The following is a 22,502-nucleotide window of genomic DNA, read 5'->3' as shown; positions in this document are numbered from 1 at the left end:
AACATGAATTTTTCAAGGTCCATCCAAGATAACTAAAAATGGTGAAGTCACCATTTTTTTTTTTATAGCTGAGTAGTATTCCATTGTGTATATAGACCACAACTTGCTCAGCCACTCATCTGTTGTTGGACACCTGGGTTGCTTCCAGGTTTTGGCTATTACAAATTGTGATGCTAAGAACATATGTGTACAAGATCTTTTTGGATGGATGTGTTGAGTTCCTTAGGATATATCTCCAGGAGAGGAATTTCAGGATCATAGGGTAGTTCCATTTCTAGCCTTCTGAGAATTCTCCAGACTGTTCTCCACAGAGGTTGGACCAACTGACATTCCCACCAACAGTGCAGGAGGATTTCTTTGACCCCACAACCTCTCCAGCATTTGCTGCTCTTACCTTTTCTGATGTATCAAGGACTTGGATGTTAGACCAGAAACTATCAGGCACTTAGAGGAAAATATTGGCAGAACTCTTTTCCACGTAAGTTGTAAAGACTTTTTCAATGAAACAAATCCAGTTACAAAGAAGACTAAGGCAAGCATAAACCTGTGGGACTACATCAAATTAAAAGACATTCTCACAGGAGTGAAGTGGTATCTCATTTTTGTCTTTATTTCATTTCTCTGACAATCAAGGACATAGAGCATTTTTTTCATGTGTTTCTCAGCCTTTTGGATCTCTTTTGTGGTGAATATTCTGTCCAGGTCCTCTCCCCATTTTTGGATGGGGTTATTTGTTTTCTTGTTGTTGAGTTTGGCAAGCACTTTATTTATTTTGGTTATTAGCCTCTTGTCTGATGTAGGGCATGTAAAGATCTTCTCCATTCTGTGAGGGGTCTCTTGGTTTGGGTACTGGTTTCTTTTGCTGTGTAGAAGCCTTTTAATTTGATGTAGTCCCACAGGTTTATGCTTGCCTTAGTCTTCTTTGTCACTGGATTTGTTACATTGAAAAAGTCTTTACAGCTTATGTGGAAAAGAGTTCTGCCAATATTTTCCTCTAAGTGCCTGATAGTTTCTGGTCTAACATCCAAGTCCTTGATCCACTTGGAATTTATTTTTGTGTTTGGTGAATTATGGTGGTTCAGTTTCATTTTTCTGTATGTTTCAACCCATTTATTCCAACACCATTTGTTGAAGAGACTGTTTTCCCCATTAATAGTCTGGGCACCTTTGTCAAAGATAAGATGTCCATAGGTGTGGGGGCTAATTTATGGTATCTCAATTCTATTCCACTGGTCAGTGCATCTATTCATGTCCCAGCACCAAGCAGCTTTGATGACAGTGGCCCTATAATACAATTGGAGATCTGGGAGTGTGATGCCTCCAGTTCTGTTCTTTCTTCTCAAGATGGTTTTGGCAATTTGAGGTCTTTTCTGGTTCCAGATAAACATCTGTAGCATTTGTTCTATTCTCATAAAAAATGTGGTTGGGATCTTGATGGGGATAGCATTAAAGTTGTAGATTGCTCTGGGTAGTATATTCATTTTGATGATGTTAATTCTTCCAACCCACGAACATGGAATATCTTTCTACTTCTTTGTGTCTTTTTCAATTTCCTTGAGTAGTGACTCATAATTTTCAGTATACAAGTCTTTCACTTCTTTGGTTTGGTTTATTCCTAGATATTTTATTGTTTTAGTTGCTATAGTAAAAGGAATTGATTTCTGGATTTCAACTTCTTCTAACTTAGTGTTTGCAAGAGGAATGCCACTGACTTTTGAATGTTAATTTTGTAGCCTGACAACTGATGATTTCCAAAAGTATTTCCAAAATGTATTTCCTGATGATTTCCAAAAGCTTCTTGCTGGATTCCTTAGGTTTTTCTAAGTATATTATCATGTCATCTGCAAATAGGGAGAGGTTGACTTCCTTTCTTAAAATTTGTATGCCTTTAATTCCTTGCTCCTGCCTGACTGTTATGGCAAGAACTTCCAACACTATGTTGAATAGTAATGGTGATAAGAGGGGAGCCCTGTCTAGTATCTGACAGAATATAATTTAAGGGAGAAATACACTGGATGAAAAATACTTCATGCTATGACCTGGTGCCAACATCTTGAGAACCATTATCTGTTTCTAATAATGACTTTTCAATAAATTGGCAGATTTAAGATTTTTCTGCTTTTAATATAAGCCTATGTCTTAGGAATTTAAGATATAAATGTATCTACAGGTGTAAACTTTAAAATTCAGGGGCCTATTATAAGATGATACATATTTTTAAATGAACAGTTATTTTTTCACTAAGTTGTTTGCCTTCCAAGTTGTTTACACCCTTAACATTTATCTTCACTCAGAAAAGAATGATACTGTCCTCATTATAGGAAAAAAATCTCTTTTTGGAATACACACTATTATAAATTTGTATAGATCATATGTCTAAGACTTATCTAGTTTATGAGAACCTTGATTACATAAGTCATATTTAGAAAAAGCATATTTACTTCATAATTTATATCTGGTATATTTTAATTAATTAATTAACTGCAAAGGCTGAGGTATATTTTATTACTGTTTTTCTAAATGACCTATAGTACCAATTGGCGTACTGAAATTAGGGAGCAAAATTTGGAAGTTTCTAGTGGATGTATAGTTGAATTAGTAATTCGGTCATATGAGGGATAAGTATCCATTAAATTGCTTGTTTAATAGACTTGCTATATAAATAGAGCATAGTTCATCTAGATATTTTGATGTGTATGGGCATTACTCTTATCTGTTTGCAGTCCTTTGTTTCTCAGGCCAGTTAAGTACAAACAGAGACTTAGTCTTCTTCCAAGTGGAATAAAATGATACAGCTCTTTTGGGGGAGGGATAAATCCTATTTACAGGATAAAAAAAATAAGAATTTTTCTTAAACACTTAAATTAAATGAAATTGCTATTTATTTTAATTTTTTATAAAAGAAAGGATTAATTAACAAAACCATAGGGTAGGAGGGGTACAATTCCACATAATTCCCACCACCCAATCTCCATTTCCCACCCCCTCCTCTGATAGCTTTCCTATTCTCTATCCCTCTGGGAGCATGGACACAGGGTCATTGTGGGTTGCAGAAGGTAGAAGGTCTAGCTTCTGTAATTGCTTCCCCACTGAACATGGGCGTTGACTGGTCAGTCCATACTCCCAGATTGCCTCTCTCTTTTCCTAGTAGGGTGGGTCTCTGGGGAAGCAGAGCTCCAGGACATATTGGTGGGGTCTTCAGTCTAGGGAAGCCTAGCTGGCATCCTGATGACATCTTGAACCTGGTGACTGAAAAGACAGTTAACATATTAAGCCAAACAAATTGTTGAGCAATCATGGACACAAAGCTTGGAATAGTAGAGAGGAAGTGTTAAGGGGGTACTCACTGCAAACTCTAGTGTACTTCTGCTTTCAGGTATATATTTTGCAGTAGTTTACAGATACATGTGAACATATGCTCTCTCTCACAGAAACTGGTGTATATCTAGGTTTTAGGACTTTGTTAGAAAGTGAATGACCTGAGATGAAATTAGAGTATACTCTGAAAGGAAAGGTCTCACCCGAGTAATGAAGCTGAAGGGTTGTCATTCCACACATGAAGTCTCTGGACACAGTCTGAAGTGAAGCATGTTGAGGTGGCAATCGTTGCGTTGGTTAGGTTGTGATCGGCGGATGCAATATTATTTGATATGGATTGGGAGAGGCATACAGGAAACTGGCATATCCAAGGGTTCCAGGACTGGGGGAAGTAGGGGCTCTATAGTGGAGATGTGAGGCTCCTGCTGTCTTAGGGGTCAAAAAGACAATCGATAGTTAATGTTATCATCACATTATTTGGTAATTGGGTTAACTTTGAAAAGTCCTTTTGTTAGGGTTTGCTGTAGAGTACCCAGTATCTTGTATATAGCTGTGCTATTGGTTGCTTCTGATCTACTTGGTCTAGGCTTTCGAGAGAGTCTGCATATCAAATACACAGCCTATATATTGAAAAGATTCAGTTTGTGTTTTGAAAAACTCTGAGACATACAATTAATTTTCCCCTTCTCTTATTAATTAACTAGTGATTTCTATGACTACATTTTACTAGGAGTGTACATAAACACTATTCCCACCACCAAAAGACTGTGACCCATCCCTCCCACCCACTCCCACTCCCCACTGGCCCAGGACACTGCATGTCTACCCCTCACCACAGGGTTTTTACTTTGGTGCCCTACATAAATTTGGTCAGGTCCTGCTTTATTTTCCCTTTCAGATCTTCTTACTCAACTTCTGTTGATGAGTGGGATCATCCCATACTCATCTTTATCTTTCTGACTTAGCTTACTTAACATAATTCCTTTTAGCTCTGTCCAAGATGGGTCAGATAAGGTTGGTTCATTGTTTATAGCTGCATAGTATTCCATTGTGTATATATACAACAGCATTCTCAGCCATTCATCTGGGGTTGGACACCAGGGTTGCTTCCAGGTTTTAGCTATTATGAATTGTGCTGCTATGAACATAGGAGTACACACCACTTTTTGGTTGGGTGTTATGGAATCCTTGGGGTATAACCCCAGGAGAGGAATTACTGGATCATATGGAAGGTCCATGTCTAGCCTTCTGAGAGTTTTCCAGACTGCTCTCCACAGAGGCTGTACCAATTTACATTCCCACCAGCAATGTAAAAGGATTCCTCTGTCCCCACGACCTCTCCAGCATTTGTTGCTGCTGTCCTTTTTGATGTATGCCATTCTTACAGGAGTGAGGTGGTATCTTAGGGTTGCCTTAATTTGCATTTCTCTGACAATCAGTGACCTAGAGCAGTTTTTCATATATTTGTTAGCCTTTTGGATCTCCTCTGAGGTGAATGTCTTGTTCATATCCTCTGTCCATTTTTGGATGCAGTCATTTGCTATTTTGGTGCTAAGTTTGCTGAGCTCTTTATATATTTTGGTGATTAGTTTCTTGTCTGATGTCTGGCATGTGAAGATCTTCTCCCATTCTGATGGGTCTCTTTGTTTGTTTAATAGTTTCTTTGTATGTACAGAAGCTTTTCAATTTGATGTAGTCTCATTGGTTTGTTTCTGCTTTAGTCTTCTTTGCAATTGGGTTTGATTCATCAAAGATGTCCCTGAGGTGTAGGTGGGAAACTGTTTTATCAATGTTTTCCTCTAAGTATTTGATTGTTTCTGGTTTCCCACTTGGAAATGATGAACAATCTTTTTGATGTGTTGCTGTATCCGGTTGGCCAAGATCTTGTTTAATATTTTGGCATCTATGTTCATCAGAGATATTGGTCTGTAGTTTTCCTTTTTTGTTCTGTCCCTATCAGCTTTTGGAATCAGGGTGATGTTGGCTTCATAAAAGATGGAAGGGAGTATTCCTGTTTCTTCAATCTTATGGAAAAGCTTAAGAAGTATGGGTACTAACTGTTTCCAGAAAGTTTTGTAGAATTTGTTTGTGAAGCCATCTGGTCCAGGACTTTTGTTGTTGGGAAGGTTCTTAATAACGATTTCAATTTCTTTGTCTGTGATTGGTGCATTTAGATTTTTTAATTCTTCTTGGTTCAGTTTTGGAAGGGCATATGCTTCTAGGAATTGTTCCATTTCTTCCAGATTCTCTAGCTTGGTTTCGTATAGTTCTTTATAGAAGTTTCGCAGGATTCTCTGGATTTCTGTGGTGTCAGTTGTGATATCTACTGCATCGTTTACAATTCTATTCATTTGAGTCTTCTCTCTTTTTTTTTTGGTGAGTCTTTCTAGGGTGTGTCAATTTTGTTTAATCTTTCAAAGAACCAAAATTTGGCTTCATTGATCTTTTGTATGGTTCTTTTATTTTCCATGTTGTTTATTTCTGCTCTAATTTTAGTGATTTCTGTCCTTCTGGTTGCTTAGGGTTCTTTTGTTCCTCTTCCTCTAAGTCGTTGAGGTGTGCAGTAAGGTCGCTCATTTGAGCTTCTTCTTGGTGTTTAATATGTGATTGTATGGCTATAAGTTTCCCTCTCAGTACTGCTTTAGCTGTGTCCCAAATATTTTGGTAGGTTGTGTCTTCATTTTCATTAGTTTACAGGAACATTTGAATTTCCTGCTTGAGTTAATCTCTGATCCAGTGGTTATTAAGGAGTATGATGTTTAGTTTCCAAATTCTGTGACTTTTACAAATTGTCTGTTTGTTGTTAAATGTTAGTTTTACTCCATTGTGGTCTGAGAACATACTTGGGATGATTTCAATGTTCTTGAATTTATTGATGTTGTCTTTGTGGCCTAACATGTGGTCTATCCTTGAGTATGTGTTATGTGGATTTGAAAAGAAGGTGTATTCCAGTTTTGGGGGGTGGAGGAGTCTGAAAATGTCCAAGAGGTCTAGTCTGTCAATCTCTTCATTCAATTCTCTTGTATCTTTGTTAGTTCTCTGCTTTGTTGATCTGTCTAAGTGTGATAGTGGGGTATTGAAGTCTCCCACTATTATTGTATTACTATTGATGTATTTTTGAAATTCTTTCAGTAAATGCTTGACATATTTAGATGGTCCCTCATTGGGTGCATAGATGTTAATGACTGTTAAGTCTTCTTGGCTGATTGATCCTCTAATCATTATGTAGTGTCCTTGCCTATCTTTTATTACTTTATTTAATTTAAAATCTATCGTGTCTGAGATGAGAATTGCTGTTCCTGCCCTTTTTTGTGGTTCGTTAGCCTGTATGATAGTTTTCCATTCTTTCACTTTAAGTCTGTGTTTATCTTGTTGTGACAGATGGGATTCTTGCAAGCAGTATATGGTTGGATTATGTTTTCTGATCCATACCCCAACTCTGTGCCTTTTGATAGGTGAATTTAAGCCATTGACATGTATTGATATCATGGATTTAATGTATTTTAGTCCCATTGTTCAAAAAAAAAATTTTTTTTTGTTTGCTCTGATATATTGCCAGTATTGTAGTGATGTTCTTGTTTATAAGAGGTCTTTTAGAACCTCTTTCAGGGCCAGTTTGGTGATGGTTGCCTCCCTTAACTGTTGTTTGTCTAAGAAGGTTTTGTTTTGATCCCTCCATCTAGTTTGAATGAAAGTCTAGCAGGATATATTATCCTTGGTTGAAACCCTTTTCCATTCGGGGTTCGACAGATATCTTGCCATTCTCTTCTGGCATTTAGAGTTTGAGTGGAGAAGTCTGCAGATAATCTTATGGATTTTCCCTTGTATGTGACTTTTTGTTTCTCTCTTGCAGCCTTTAGGATCTTTTCTTTATCCTTACTCCTTCTCATTGTGACTATGATGTGTCTTGGTGTCTTCAGGTCTGGGTTGATTCTGTTTGGTACTCTCTGGGCCTCTTCAATCTTGTTGTCCTTTCTGTAATTCAGGTCTGGGAAGTTTTCTTCTATTATTTCCTCTAAAATGTTTCCTTCCCCTTCCTCTCTTCCTCTGGCAGGCCAATTATACTAATGTTACTTCTTTTGAGATCATCCCATATGTCTCTGTTGTTGTTTTCAGTGTCTTTCAATCTCTTTTTAAGCTCTTTCCCATCTTTCTTTGTTTTCTCTAACTCATCCTCTGTCTGACTAATTCTGTTTTCTGCTTCTGTTAGTCTGCTTTCCCTTGCCTCAGCTTCTTTCTTCATTACAGCTATTTCAGCTTTCAGTGCTCTAATTGCCTCAAGATAATCAGTATTTTTCCTTGGGGGTCTCAACTGTTGTTTCCCTAATACTGCCATTCCTTTCCTCCAATGTTGTTTTCATTTCTGTGATTAATAAGTTTATTATTGCTTGCATACTTTTCTTGTCTATGGTTACTTCTGGCTGATTAGTAGTTTCTTCTGGCCTCTTGTCTTCATTCATTGGAGTAGCAATTTTATTTGTTTTTGATCTACCCATTTTTATGATTTATGTGTTTCTTTTTTTATGCTCTGTTGTTCCTCAGTTGTTGTGTCTTGAGCACAAGCAACACTGTACTAAATGCCTTTATGACAATTGCACTCACCAACCTCAGGAATGACAGTAGCAACAGAAGCAAGTATTGAAGCAGTTTAATCACTACCAGTTAGCCAAACAATTTCTCCAGTCCATGAAAAAATAGTAACCAGATCCCAATGAAGAAGAAAGAAAAGAAATAAAGGATAGCAAGAATAGACAGTTATGCAAATCTACTATCCACTGTATATTCTAGGAGTAACAAGATGTGAAAGGGAAGTAGAGCAGAGATACACACATAGAGAGTCCACTCTGAGTCAGATTTCTTCCCCAAAATAATTCACAAATTCAGAAAGGCAAAGAAGAAGGAAGGAAGAAGTGTATGACAAGATAAAAAAAAAAAGAAAAAGAAAAAGAAAAGAAAAGAAAAGAAAAAAAGAGACAAGTGAGAGAAAAGGGAAAAGATAAGAAAAAGAGCTGTAATTAAAGAGCCGTGAAAGGAACGTTTTTTTTTATTACTTTATTTTTAATTTAATTTAATTTGATTTTTTTAATTAGCTAGGAGGAGAAGGGAGGGGAGAGTCTGTAAAGGAGGTTGGAGTAAGGAGACAAGTTCCTCCCACAATAGATAAGATGCTCACTACCCTAGCAATGAAAGATACCCTAAGAGTTAAATCTGATCAACCTAAAGGGGGGGAGATATATGCCTTTATATAATATTAATAATAAAATAGAGCTGGGAAAAAAAAAAAAACCCTTTCCCAGATTACCTCAAACCTCATGATCAGAGGCAGCTGATTGTTAAGAATGAGAAAAAAAAAAAAGCTCAGGACTAGGAAAGGATAGCTGAAATAGAGAGTTATGCAAATCTACTATCCACTGTATATTCTTGGGGTGGCTAAAGGAGGAAGGGAAGTTGAGCAGAGACACTGGCAGTGAGAGTCCACACTGACTCAGAATTCTTAAATAATTCCCAAATGTGTCTCAGTGAATTCGAAAAAGCACTCTGTTTGGTGGTGTGGGGGCTGGGGCCTGTGGCTTTGGAAGCTTTAGGATTAAGGAAGAAACGGTGACAAGAATGAGAAAAAGAAAAAAAAAAGAAAGAGAGAGAGAAGAAAGAAAAAGATAAGAAAAGGAACAGTCATAAAAGAGCGGTGAAAGGAAAGAGTTTATTTATTTATTTATTTTTAATTATTTAATAAGCTATGCATGGTGAGGTGGAGGGGAGTTGGCTACTTAGAAAGAAAAAAGGCCAGAGGTTTCAGAAGGGTATAGACTTAGAACAAATAATACTCCCTGGTGGGACAGGAATTTGGTAAAGACAGAAGCTCATCAGGGGAGCCTGCTAGGAGCTGGTCCCCAGGGACTGGTTATGGGGGGGGTGGTGGGAGGGGGAAGGGGTGTGCTTAATAATTAAAAGGAAAGAATTTTTTCCCTTTTTTTTTCTACTCTATTTCTTAATCCAAATTAAGTTATAGTCTCCTCCTTGGTGTCACTGCTAGGACCCCTTATTAACTGGCCTACTAAAGGCAGAAAATCCTACTGTTTCCAGAATTGTGGTCAGAGCTCAAGCCACTAGCAGCTTCTCAGTCCGCCATCTTCCGGGAACCCCTGAAGTTGCTATTTTGAGTTTCATGTTGATATTGTGTAAATGTAGAAGAATTAGATTTCATGTGTCTTAATATTCATTCTTCACAAATGGATGGTTAAGGAATTTTGCATTGTAAACAAGAAACTTGAGATCTGTATTAATAAAGTACACATTTGGGTATATTTTGAATAGAAGGTTTATTCATATCTTGCTTTTTTCTATTGTACAAGATTTTCCTATTACAATATGGTTGTATGTGAAACACATCTTGCTGTTGCTTTGTTTTTGTTTGCTTTTGGTCATGACAAGAATTGTCAATATAAGAATGCATATCTTTTATGCATCTGACTGAATAAAGAAGTTAAAAGAAAAAACACAAGGTAGAAAAATAGACAGAACAAACATAAAAACTTGTTCTAATTATTGTAAAGACAATAGAAAGTAAATAATTAAAAGGTGACTGGTTTTAAAAAAAAAACATGATTTAGATATTTTCATGAGGAAAGAGGAGCAATACGAACTCTGCCACATAGCATCACAGTGAATTTAACCTAGGACCTCTGGGGTTTTGGGTGTGTAATCCCAGTATGTTACCTCTGCTCAAGTTCCCCAACCAATCACTAGACTTATAACATAGGATATAAATATCAACGCACAGAATGGGTCCAAGTACCTATGCAGTACCAATCTGCAGGAATGAAAAACTCCAATTTCTAAAGCTATGGTAATTTTTCAGACATCAGAATGAGCAAGGTGTCACATGATATAGAAATACCTTTAGGCCTTTGATCCATTAAATCTGGGTCCACATAAGACTTTCAGAGAATAAATGTGTATAGTTTTTTTTCTCTGGTGTCACTGTAGTCTGATGAAAGTGGGAGTGTATGAGAGCAAAAGGATCTTCTTTATACCCAACTGGTAGATTTATGCCATGTTTTGCTAAGAGGTGATTATAATAGAGATAATTGGCCAAGCACATCCTTGCCCCTTAGACAATAACAAAGGAAGAATAGATCATAGGGCAGTAAAAGGTGTCTGAATAGAGAAATTAAATAGAAGGAAAGCAACTGAGCTGTTTATACAATATAGAAGTTACATTTCCCTCTTATAAACAGAACACTACAATATTTGGGAATGTACACCCTGTACTTCTTCACAAACAATTATATTATCTAGTACACCATTAATTTCATGATGTGCTAATATGACTACCAACTCTGAAGAGCTGATTTGTGACCCAGGCCCTAGACAAAGTGATAGACCAGAAACGGGCACATGACCTTGTATAGGCTAAAGAAAATAGATGCCAAGGTCTTTTATGGATCTTTTAAAAAGATGAACTAAAGGGCTGAGAAAATGCGAAGACAACTCAGTGGCAATAAACCCAGCAGGTATATGAAAGGCACCAGGTTTGATCATTCCTAACAACAATAACTAGAAATCAGTGGGTTCTAGGGAGGAAGTGGAGGTGGAAAAGGAGAAGTACAGCCATTCTACTAATCATACTGAATTCATAAGATATAAATGTGGAACTGCTACAAGGTATAATTTCACAAAGGCAGCAGGCAGGTTGAAAATGAACCCAACACACTGAAAAGTCTCTGAAAAACACAAATAAACTGCTGTAAAATTACTATTTGGGTCCGTATAAAGCAAGTTTTATTTCTGTGATTTTGTTTCTTATTATTCAACACATTTATTCTCTTCTCCTCTCTCTCATACAATCTTTGACTTAATTTTTTCTCTTTCAACTGAAATGGTCCAGAAAAAAAGAGGTTCTTTTGTACCTATAACAAGAAGTGCCTTCAACTTTAGAAATAGTTTACCCATTTGCGCACTTGTATAAGTCAAAAAGAACATGTACCTTTACTTGTGCATCAAATCATATGTCATTCAATAATCTACAACTAGCATTTGAATCTCCAGAAAATACATTATGATATACAGGAGTTCAAATTAACCATGACACTTTACGTTTTTGGATACAAAGCTATAGAGAGAAGGGGAAATTATAAAAAGAGCAGGAAAGATCTAGGGAGAGGAAAGAAAATCCTAGAAGAACCAACCAGTTAAAATTTATTTGACATTGAATATCAGCATGCTACTTTCTTAAATAAAAGATCAAAAACAACAAAAGATAAAAAAAAAATGCTCCCCTGTTGTCACAATAATTCTTGGCTCTTGCTCACCACCAAAGGCATTTATTTGCGCTGAGAGAAAACCCATTGCATGATTAAAACTGACTGTAAATTTCAAAAATATTCATAAAGATATGCATAAAAGATTGTCAATTGATTTTAAATATAATAAATTTGTTTTCTCTTGTCTCTACCAGTCATGTCTAGTTGTCGCCATACATTTTATGGGAGAAATTTCTTAGAAAAAAATGGTAGAAAGGGCATGATGTTTTGTGTCCTGGTTATAAAAATAAAAGCTGAGGCTAGATCATTGTTCTGCCTGCAGGAGACATTCAATAATTGCTTTTTGCATGAGTACAAACTCAGAAACTTCACCAAAACTGCAAAGTAATAAAATAAACTTCATTAAAATAAAAAAGCCCTTATTTTCTTTTAGCCACTTTCTAAACCACTTCACCTTTCCACTCAGTTATATTTATTGTACTCTGCCTCATCTATGCTTAAACTAGTTCTCATAAAACCAGGCAATAGAATCATCAACATTAAGGAAAATGTTTACAAATGCTTTGCAGAGTCTAAGTTTCCACTTAGTCACTTCAAGGGCTACTAGGGAAATGAAGATGAGACCATCAGGAAGGAACTGAAGGTTTTGCACCCTGGCCTCTAATTGAACTGCTCAACTTTCATCTGCTTTACATAGTGAGACTCTGGTTCATATTTTAATGTGGGGAAAAAAAGAGAAGAGTGGTTCAACTTCTGTTGCTACTGAGAAAAAAAAAAAGGTAAAAGTATTATACCTAGAGATAAAGTATACATGGTGCACTGCAAACTTCTTTATATGGAATGACCAAAAACTTTTTTCATCTAAACTAAGTATAGGGCCAGACAAATAGCTCACTTGTATAGCACACTATTTTGCCATGTGCATGAACCAAGTATGAATCTGGCCTTCACTGCACTGAAGGAAGCATCATTGTTGTGGCCTCTTTCAATCTGTTTCTGCCTCTTGACCACTCTGTTGCTACCTAAGAGAAATAATAAAACAAAAGACTTTTTTAAAAATGAAGTTTGAATCATGATATTATAATATTTTTGAGTATCATTAAGCTTTTGTTTCTTTTATTTCATCCCTCTCACATCGAAATCACAGTTGTTGTTTTTTTTCCTGTCTCGTGTTTTTATTTCTAAAATATTGGGAGTATGATTCTGATAATTCATCACTTAGACTTGGAGATATGTAGTTGCCCAAAATACTAAAAAATGTATTTAGATCTGGAAAATAGAGATGTATGGATTCTTCAGGAAAAGTTAATCTCAATGTGAATTCAAAACTGTTAACTTTTATGTTCTGGGTTGATGCAGCCACCTTTCCCTATTCCTCTATTAGCTTCATTTTCCTTGTTACCACTTAAAAGAAGTAACCTAAAATTAAGTACTGTTACTTTCCTACTTCAAAAACTTCTGGCTATTATTTTAAAAAAAGAAAGAAAGAAAATTCTACAATAGATATCAAGGGATATTGAGCTTGGCCTTGTTTTTATTCCAACTTCACAACTTATTTACCAAATCAACATTTACCCTTAGAGCTAATGTTTTCACTAGCTTGAAATTATTGGTCACTCACAAATATGCTTTTCTTTTTTGAGGGAAGAGGTATCCATACTTGAATAGAATCTTTTCTCAATAATGCCGCCCAGGTTCATTCCAAGTTGATGCCAAATAGCAACATTTCCTTCTCTTTTTTATTTTTTAAATTTTTGTGTTTATTTATTTATTTGATAGAAATCCAGAAATTGAGAAGCAAGGGGGTGATAAAGAGAGAGAGAGAGAGAGAGAGATATACAGAGAGACAGCTGCAACATTGATTCGACACTCACAAAGCTTTCCTCCTGCAGGTGGGGACTGGGGACTTGAACCTGGGTCCTTGGGCATTGTAACATGTGAACTCAACCAAGTGTACCACCACCCAGCCTCACAGTAGTTCTCTCTCTCTTATTTTTATTTTTTTCCTTTATTGGGGGATTCATGTTTTACATTCAGTGGTAAATACAATAGTTTGTACATGCATATCATTTCTCAGTTTTCCACATAACAATATAACCCCAGTAGGTCCTCCATCTTCCTTTTCCAGGACCTGTACTCTCCCGCCACTCACCCCTGGGTCCTGTCACATTTTAATGTGTGTACTTAACCAGGCGTGGCACCACCTACTTACTTTTCATTTTTTAAGTAAAAAGTTTGTTATTCATAGTATTTGTTCCAGTTTATACTTATTTTAACAGAGGAAAAGAGTTACCTTCTCTCCCCATCTAGCATTTATTTTTCTAGTCTTTTTAATAATCTACTATTTCTGTTACTGTGCAGAAGCTTTTTAGTTTGAGAGACTTACAGATTTTTTTGCGTCTTAAATAATGCTTTGACAAGGTCTACATCCACAGCTTATATTTCCTTTGAGGCACTTTAGTTTCAGGTCTTTAAACAAATATTGCTCATTGTAACTTTTTCATAGTATTCAAAGAAATTCTATTTCCTTTATTTCAGTATTTATTGTAGCTGTTGCTAAGAAAGCATTGGATGGACATGTGTAATCAAAGTACTGAATAATGAGAAAGAACATGTCTATTTAAGGAAATAATCATTCTCCTTAACTCTCAGAATGTCCTGATGCTGATGATGATCTAAAGATGGAAAGAAGTAGGGGACATGAAGCCTATCATTTCTACTCTACCTAATGGAAGAAACTATATTTTCCTTTCATCTTCCATGAATGTTGATAACATAAACTTTATAGAATCTGTGAGAATTTGCCAACCAGACTTCCCTGGGCAGACAACCAATGTGTCCTGGAACCTCACCTCCCTAGGTCCCTTCCCCATTAGGAAAAGAGAGAGACAGGCTGGGAGTATGTATGGATAGACCTGACAATGCCCATTTTCAGTTGGGAAGCAACTACAGAAGCCAGACCTTCCACCTTCTGCAACCCACAACGACCCTGGGTCCATACTCCCAGAGGGATAGAGAATGGGAAAGCTATCAGGGAAGGGGATGGGATATGGAGATCGGGTGGTGGGAATTGTGTGGAGTTGTACCCCTCCTATCCTACATCTTTATTTTCTTCATCCCATAATGAGCCTGTGTCCATACTCCCAGACAGTTAAAGAATAGAAAAGCTAGGGAGGCAATAGGATACAGAGTTCTGATGGTGGGAATTGTGTGGAGTTGTACCCCTCTTATCCTACAGTCTTGTTAATATTTCCATTATATAAATAAAATTTTTAAATATATTTATAAAAGAAAAAAAGAATTTGTGAATCTGGAGATGCAATCAGATCAAAATAGTTTTTCAATAGAAAGCGTTGTCTCTTATTTACCTATCAGCAGATATAAATATTTCTGTTTATGATAGCAGAGATTTTACATTTAAGCTTGACAGTCTTGAATGCTAAATAAATCCATAGTTGTTTATATTTCCAATTCTTATTAGTTGGTTTGTTTATAAGGTCCAGTTGGTATTATATATACAAAAGAACAAGAATATTTCTTTTTTCAGAGAGAGAAACTCCTGGATAAAAATGATGGGGCAATCTTATTTGAAGGGATGGTTTCCTGTGAAGACTAGCTATTTAAGAGAACTGTTTGACAGATTTCAAAAACTGATCATCTTGCATTCAAGTACTTAGAGTTACCCAAGCACAGGACAGATGTATTTTGTTTTCTCAAAGAGAAGGCAGATGACTCTGTTTAATAGGTTAAGTACTGAAACATTACAATGATATAATATGCAATCATTTTATTGCACACAAAATAAAATGTTACTTAAACAACCCAATCACTTCTAGAATTAATCTGCTGTGATAAGATGGGTTAAGTGTTCTCCTTGTTTCTTTTCAGTTTCATTGACTCTGCTTTCAGTAGTGTTTCAACTTAACCTGTATTATTCAATGAACATTGAAAATAGAAAAACAATTTAGTAACTACTCTAAGGAAGGAACTACCAATACTAAGAAAGGGGGGCATCTAAGTTCTGGACTCTGTCTATAGTTGAAGGTAAGACAAGATGAACATAATTTCAATATATATATATATATATATATATATATATATATATATATATATATGTATTGTTTTACAAGGGCCAAACAGATAACTCCTGTGGTGATAGAAATACTTATGCCAAGAGAGGTTTTAGAATGAGGGCAGCCACTAGAGATTTAAAGGTCACTCAAGATTATAGGTTTTGGCAAAGTAACCTTCAAGATAAATATCTGATATACTGTTTATAAGTTTAAGAGGTAATTTGACTTTTCTAAGGTAGCAAACTACCTGGCATCAGCTTAAATAAAAATAAAACCAGTATTTTCAACATTTCAAATACTCTAGTATATTTACCTATGCTCACAGAATTGCTTTTCTTACCCACCTCTTTTACTGTTGCTACACGTACATTATAATTTTAACAAATTTAGTGATTTACATACATAGATACTAGAAAAAGAATGAGTTCTAAATTAAATTTTACAGTAATAATTATTATAGGAAATATTGAGTACTTTTGTACTTTTCTAAGTGCATATTATATAGATGATCTCATTTCTTATTCAGAAATTATAATAGGTATTACTACCACTGTCCTTTAATAAATGAGAGAATAACATTTATATTTGACTCTGAAGCCCCTGCTCTTAACAGATATCATCTTAACAGGTAGAGAAAAACTATACCTTCTGAAGTCAACCTATAGACAACCAATATATAGCTTTTCTTCATCACAGGAAACTATTCATGAAGAAAATATTAATCACCTCTTGAGGTTTTACACTGACACTTGTAAACAGTTACTCACAATACTAAGACTTGATCTCTCTTCAAAAATGAATTTGTTCTAGCAAAAAATTGCCATTTTGTTAGAAATTACATTACTTCTAGATACTGGGTACTATCCAGCAAACTCTAACAAAAGGACTTTTCAAAGTTAACTCAATTACCAAATAATGTGATGATAACATTAACTATCCATTGTCTTTTTGAACCCTAAGACAACAGGAACCTCACATCTCCACTATAGAGCCTATATTTCCCCCAGTCCTGGAACCTTAGGATAGAGCCCACTTTCCTGCATGCCTCTCCCAATCCATATCAAATAATATTGCATCTGCCAATTGCAACTTAATCAACACAACGATTGCCACCTCAACATGCTTCATTTCAGACTGTGTCCAGAGACTTCACGTGTGGAATGACAACCCTTCAACTTCATTACTCGGGTGAGACCTTTCCTTTCATAGTATACTCTAATTTCATCTCAGGTGGTTCACTTTCTAACAAAGTCCCAAAACCGAGATACACACCAGTTGCTGTGAGAGAGAGCATATGTTCACACGTATCCGTAAACTAGTGCAAAGTATATACCTGAAAGCAGAAGTACACTAGAGTTTGCAGTGAGTACCCCCCTAACATTTCCTCTCCACAATTCCAAGCTTTGGGTCCATGATTGCTCAACAATTTGTTTGGCTTCGTATGTTAACTCTCTTTTCAGTCACCAGGTTCCAGATGTCACCAGGATGCCGGCCAGACCTCCCTAGACTGAAGACCCCACCAATATGTCCTGGAGCTCAACTTCCCCAGAGACCCACCCTACTAGGGAAAAAGAGAAGCAGACTGGGAGTATGGACCGACCAGTCAACGTTCATGTTCAGCGGGGAAGCAATTACAGAAGCCAGACCTTCTACCTTCTGCAACCCACAATGACCCTGGGTCCACACTCCCAGAGGGATAGAGAATGGGAAAGCTATCAGGGGAGGGGGTGGGATATGGAGATTGGGTGGTGGGAATTGTATGGAATAGTACCCATCCTACCCTATGGTTTTGTTAATTTATGCTTTCTTAAATAAAAAATAAAAATATATATATAAAAAAGAAATTACATTACTTCTAAGTGAGACTGAAATAAATTGACACTGTTGTCTCATGATTTATATTGGAATATGAACAAAGAAATTTTCTTAAAAACCTTAGAACTACCTTAAAGCCACCCTAAATTAAAATAACACTGATATAAGTGATCTTTTAAATATATTTATTTATTTATTTAATGAGAGAAATACAGAGGCACCTCATGTTTATGGTAATGCTGGGAATTGGGATACTTGGGACCTTTGGTGCCTCAGGCATGATAGTCTTTTTTGCATAGCCATTCTGCTGCCTCTCCAGCCCAGTTATTTTAATCAAATGAAATTTAGATTTTAATAATACTGACAGTTTCTAATCCATCTTTTTACCCTGGATAACTGCTTTTGCTTAAATTTATAGTAATATATTTTTGGGATTATGTCACAAAATAATTTTTCATATTTACAAGTATTAATTTTTCAATCATATCAAACTAGAACCATGCATTTAGAAATATGTTAAATATTTACAGATCAACTATTTTGTATGTATTAATTATACCAAGTGACAATGAGCAAGAGACTTGAGGGTTAGTGGGTAAATCATATAGAGTTTTAATTGTGTGGATGGAAAGTAGACTTTTTCCAATGTCTTAACTAAATCACCTAGTTGAGGGAAATGATTAACAATATTTTTGTTGTATATATTTTATTATCTCCCCCATGACGTGTCAGCACACAGCATTCTTCATTAACTTGCAATTTTTGTCTATCATAAGACAATGGGTTCTAAACTATTTCCTAAAAATTGTCATTCTATAATCTATTGAGAAAAAAAGAGACAGAAATAAAAGAAAGGAGAAAACACAGCCCCACTCCACCACCACTGAAGTTCCAATAGTGTTGTCACTTAAGGTTCAATGAGGTATTCAGGTTCAAACCCATATATATATATACATATTTAATTTTTACCATAGTCTGAAAACAACTCCACATTACAGTGAATAGAAAGAACCTAAAATAAACTTTACCAAGAGAAAGAAAAAAGGTGTTTGATGTCATCAGGAAAATCTACTAGGCCCAAGTAAGAAGATTTTTGAGTCATTCCAAGCATAGTTTTAAACCTTGTCTCTACTTCCACTACTTTCCAGTTGGGAAGCTCTGGTCAGAGAAAGAAGTAATTTAGGGAAGGATGCCCAGAGTAACTGTGACATTTGAAAGAAGCAGGCCATAGAGCATCTGTTCGAAATAAATGTGCATAACACCTGGCAGAAAAATTCATTGGAGATTGAAATCCCTTTAGAAAAAATTGAGCAAATGTCATCTATGTGCTATTTTCTTCAGTCTACCAACTGCATGGAAATTGGGATTCTGGTAGTGTCAAAATTAGCACAGTGTTCAACTGACATTAAAATTTTTGTCAATTAAACCCTTGTAAACTAATATTTTTATTTAATTAATTTATTCTATTAGTGATTTAATAATTATTGACAAGATTGTGAGATAACAGGGGTATAATTCCATACAGTTCCCACCATCAGAGTTTCAGATTCCACTCCCTCCTTTGGAAGCTTCCCTATTCTTTATCCTTCTGGGAATATGGACCAAAGATCATTATGGGGCACAGAAGGTGGAAGGTCTGGATTCTGAAATTGCTTTCTGCTGGACATGGACATTGGCAAGCAGATCCTTACCCCGAAGCCTGGGAAACTAATATTTTCACTTGGCTTTGACTATAGCAGGAGTTTCTTCACTGGAAGATGAAAAATTTTAATAAGCATTTTGCTTGAAATGTTTGCTATTCTATGGTCCTTCCCTTTTCCTCCCCCTTCCCTTCTCCTCCCCTTCCCTTCTCCTCCCCTCCCCTCCCCTCCCCTCCCCTTCCCTTCCCTTCCCTTCCCTCCCTTCTTCTTTCTCTTCCCTTATCTTCTCTTCTATTTATTATCCTTATTTATTTATTGGATAGAGATACCCAGAAGCTAGAGGGAAAAGCATGATAGAAAAGGAGAAGGATAGAGAGTCACCTACAACACTACTTCACCACTCAGAGAGCTTTACCCCAGTAGGTAGAAGCTGGGGCTCAAACCTGGATCCATGTGCAATGAAACATATACATTTAACCAAGTGTGTCATCACCCTCTTTCTCAGTGTTTCTCTGAGTAAAAAGATGTGTTCTCTGAGTGGCCAGGCTTATCATTACAAACAAGCAACAAAGCAACAGCACTAGTATTGAAAATACAGTGTGTGTGTGTGTGTGTGTGTGTTCTCTCACAAATGTTTTTCTAAACTGCTACACAATTCTGCAACTTCATGCTGACAGTTCCTTGAACTTACAGACAGATGTTCTTAAACATTTCAATAGACAACTGTGTAGGATTCATAAAGGGCGCTTGCATGGTGAGTTCCTGGAATACTAAGGAATTGCAGATGTCTTTTTTTTTAGGATAGCAATAAAAACAATGTTTAATATGCCAGGAAGAAATAAAACTGCTGTGCCTGGTATTATTATTCTGTCACTAAGATACAGCCCAATAACAAATATGTTAAAAATACCAAAAAAAATAAAACTTAATATCTGTGAAGTGGATGTTTAAATACTTTCAACATATTTGAGTTTACCATGCTTCTCTTGTATAAGACCTACTCTTCAATAAATGTTTAATTTTTTTTATTTAAGAAAGGATTAATGAACAAAAACATAAGGTAGGAGGGGTACAACTCCACAAAATTCCCACCACCCAATCTCCATAACCCACCCCCTCCCATGATAGCTTTCCCATTCTCTAGCCCTCTGGGAGCATGGACCCAGGGTCATTGAGGGTTGCAGAAGATAGAAGGTCTGGCTTCTGTAATTGCTTCCCTGTTGAACATGGGTGTTGACTGGTCAGTCCATGCTCCCAGTCTGCCTCTCTCTTTCCCTAGTAGGGTGGGTCTCTGGGGAAGCTGAGCTCCAGGACACATTGGTGGGGTCTTCAATCCAGGGAAGCCTGGCTAGCATCCTTATGGCATCTGGAACCTGGTGACTGAAAAGAGAGTTAACATACAAATCTACCTATTTTTTTTATTTATGTGTTTCTTTTTTTTTTTTTTTTGCTCCGTTGTTCCTCAGTTGTGTCTTGAGTACAAGTAACACTGTACTAAATACCTTTATGACAATTACACTCACCAACCTCAGGAATTACAGTAGCAACTGAAGTAAGTATTGAAGTAGTTTAATCATTACCAGTTAGCCAAACAATTTCTCCAGTTTGTGAAAAAATAGTAACCAAATCCCAGTGAAGAAAGAGAAAAGAAAGAGAGGATAGCAAGAATAGACAATTATGCAAATCTACTATCCACTGTATATTCTAGGGGTAACAAGAGGGGAAAGAGAACTAGAGCAGAGATACACACATAGAGAGTACACTCTGAGTCATATTTCTTCCCCAAAATAATTCACAAATTCAGAAAGGCAAAGAAGAAGGAAGAAGTGTATGAGAAGATTAAAAAAAGAGAGAGAGAGAGAGAAAAGAGAGAGAAAAGAGAGAAGATAAGAAAAAGAGTTGTAATTAAAGAGCAGTGCAAGGAACTTCCCAAATGTGTATCAGTGAATTCAAAAAAGCACCCTGTTTGGTGGTGTGGGGTATCCTGCTAGGAGCTGGTCCCCAGGGATTGCTTATGGGGTGGGGGCGGGAAGGAGGTATGCTTGAAAATTAAAAGGAAGAAAAAAGAATTTTTTCCCCTTTTTTCCCTACTCTAATTCTTAACCCAAATTAAGTTATAGTCACCTCCTTGGTGTCTAAGGACCCCTTATTGGCTGGCCTGCTAAAGGCAGAAAATCCTACTGTTTCCAGGAAGTGTGTTCGGAGCTCAGCAGCTAGCAGCTTCTCAGTCCGCCATCTTCCGGAAAACCACCCCCTCCAGACTTTTTTAAAGGATTTTTCGAAAATGAAAACTAGCTCCAAGTCCTTTGATACAATGAGAGCTATACTCAAGAAGTCTTTGGATCTGCCCTCAGGGTCGTGGTGGTCCCTGGAGACTCCCAAAAGAAAGCCCCCGAGCTGTAGTGCTCCCTCTGGGCCCTCTGCTGGCCGCCCAGCAGAGCTCTGCAACCAGCAGAGGAGCCGCCTTCCTGGGCTGAGGACAATGCCCGGAGCACCCGCCTAGCCTGCTGCCGTCTGGAGCAGCCGCCCACTAGTTCATGCCACCTTTACTCTAATTCTTAACCCAAATTAAGTTATAGTCACCTCCTTGGTGTCACTGCTAGGACCCCTTATTGACTGGCCTGCTAAAGGCAGAAAATCCTACCATTTCCAGAAGATGTGATCAGAGCTCACGCCGCTAGCAGCTTCTCAGTCCGCCATCTTCCGGGAACCTCCATAAATGTTTTCTATCATAATATAGCATTCTTCCTTCTTTGGACTTCCAGAGGTTAAGTGAGAAGTTAAAGTATCATTATCCCTTTTGTTTCATTTTCATGTCCAATATGTTATATTCTGCCTCTAGTGATAATTGAAATGTTCTTCTATTTCTAATCATACCATTTGACTTAACAACACTATCGTCTCCCTCAGACCACAGTCGCATTTTTAAAGGTTATTTTTGCCTCCAATGTTGCTCTTCCTGATTTAAGTTCATATTCACCAGTTCCTCATTAATATTTGACCAAATAATGCTAAATGGTTAGCTTCAGAATATAGCTTTATGATTATAAGCATGTTATAGTTCAAAGGAGAAATACATTTTGAAAATGATCAACAAATGTACAACAATGCTTGGGAGTGGTTAGAAGAAATGGAAAGCCCTTGAATATATAACTATTTGGGGCTAAAGCAAAAACGGCATAATGCCAAGATATACAAAATATGTGAATTAAAAGTAAGCCACATGCTCAGGAAAAATTTATGTTCTTCTGTTATTGAAATCTGAGAGCAATTTTTCATAGAGTCAGAGAGGAGACACATAATATTGTGCAGATACTCTCAAATTCCTGTTGTAGAGAAAAACGTTAACTCCAATGAAATCTTCTAATAATCTAAATTGATAACAAAATAAT

Source organism: Erinaceus europaeus, chromosome 1, assembly GCF_950295315.1.
Source record: "Erinaceus europaeus chromosome 1, mEriEur2.1, whole genome shotgun sequence".
Lineage (NCBI taxonomy): Eukaryota > Metazoa > Chordata > Mammalia > Eulipotyphla > Erinaceidae > Erinaceus > Erinaceus europaeus.
Note: the sequence above shows the minus strand (reverse complement) of the source record.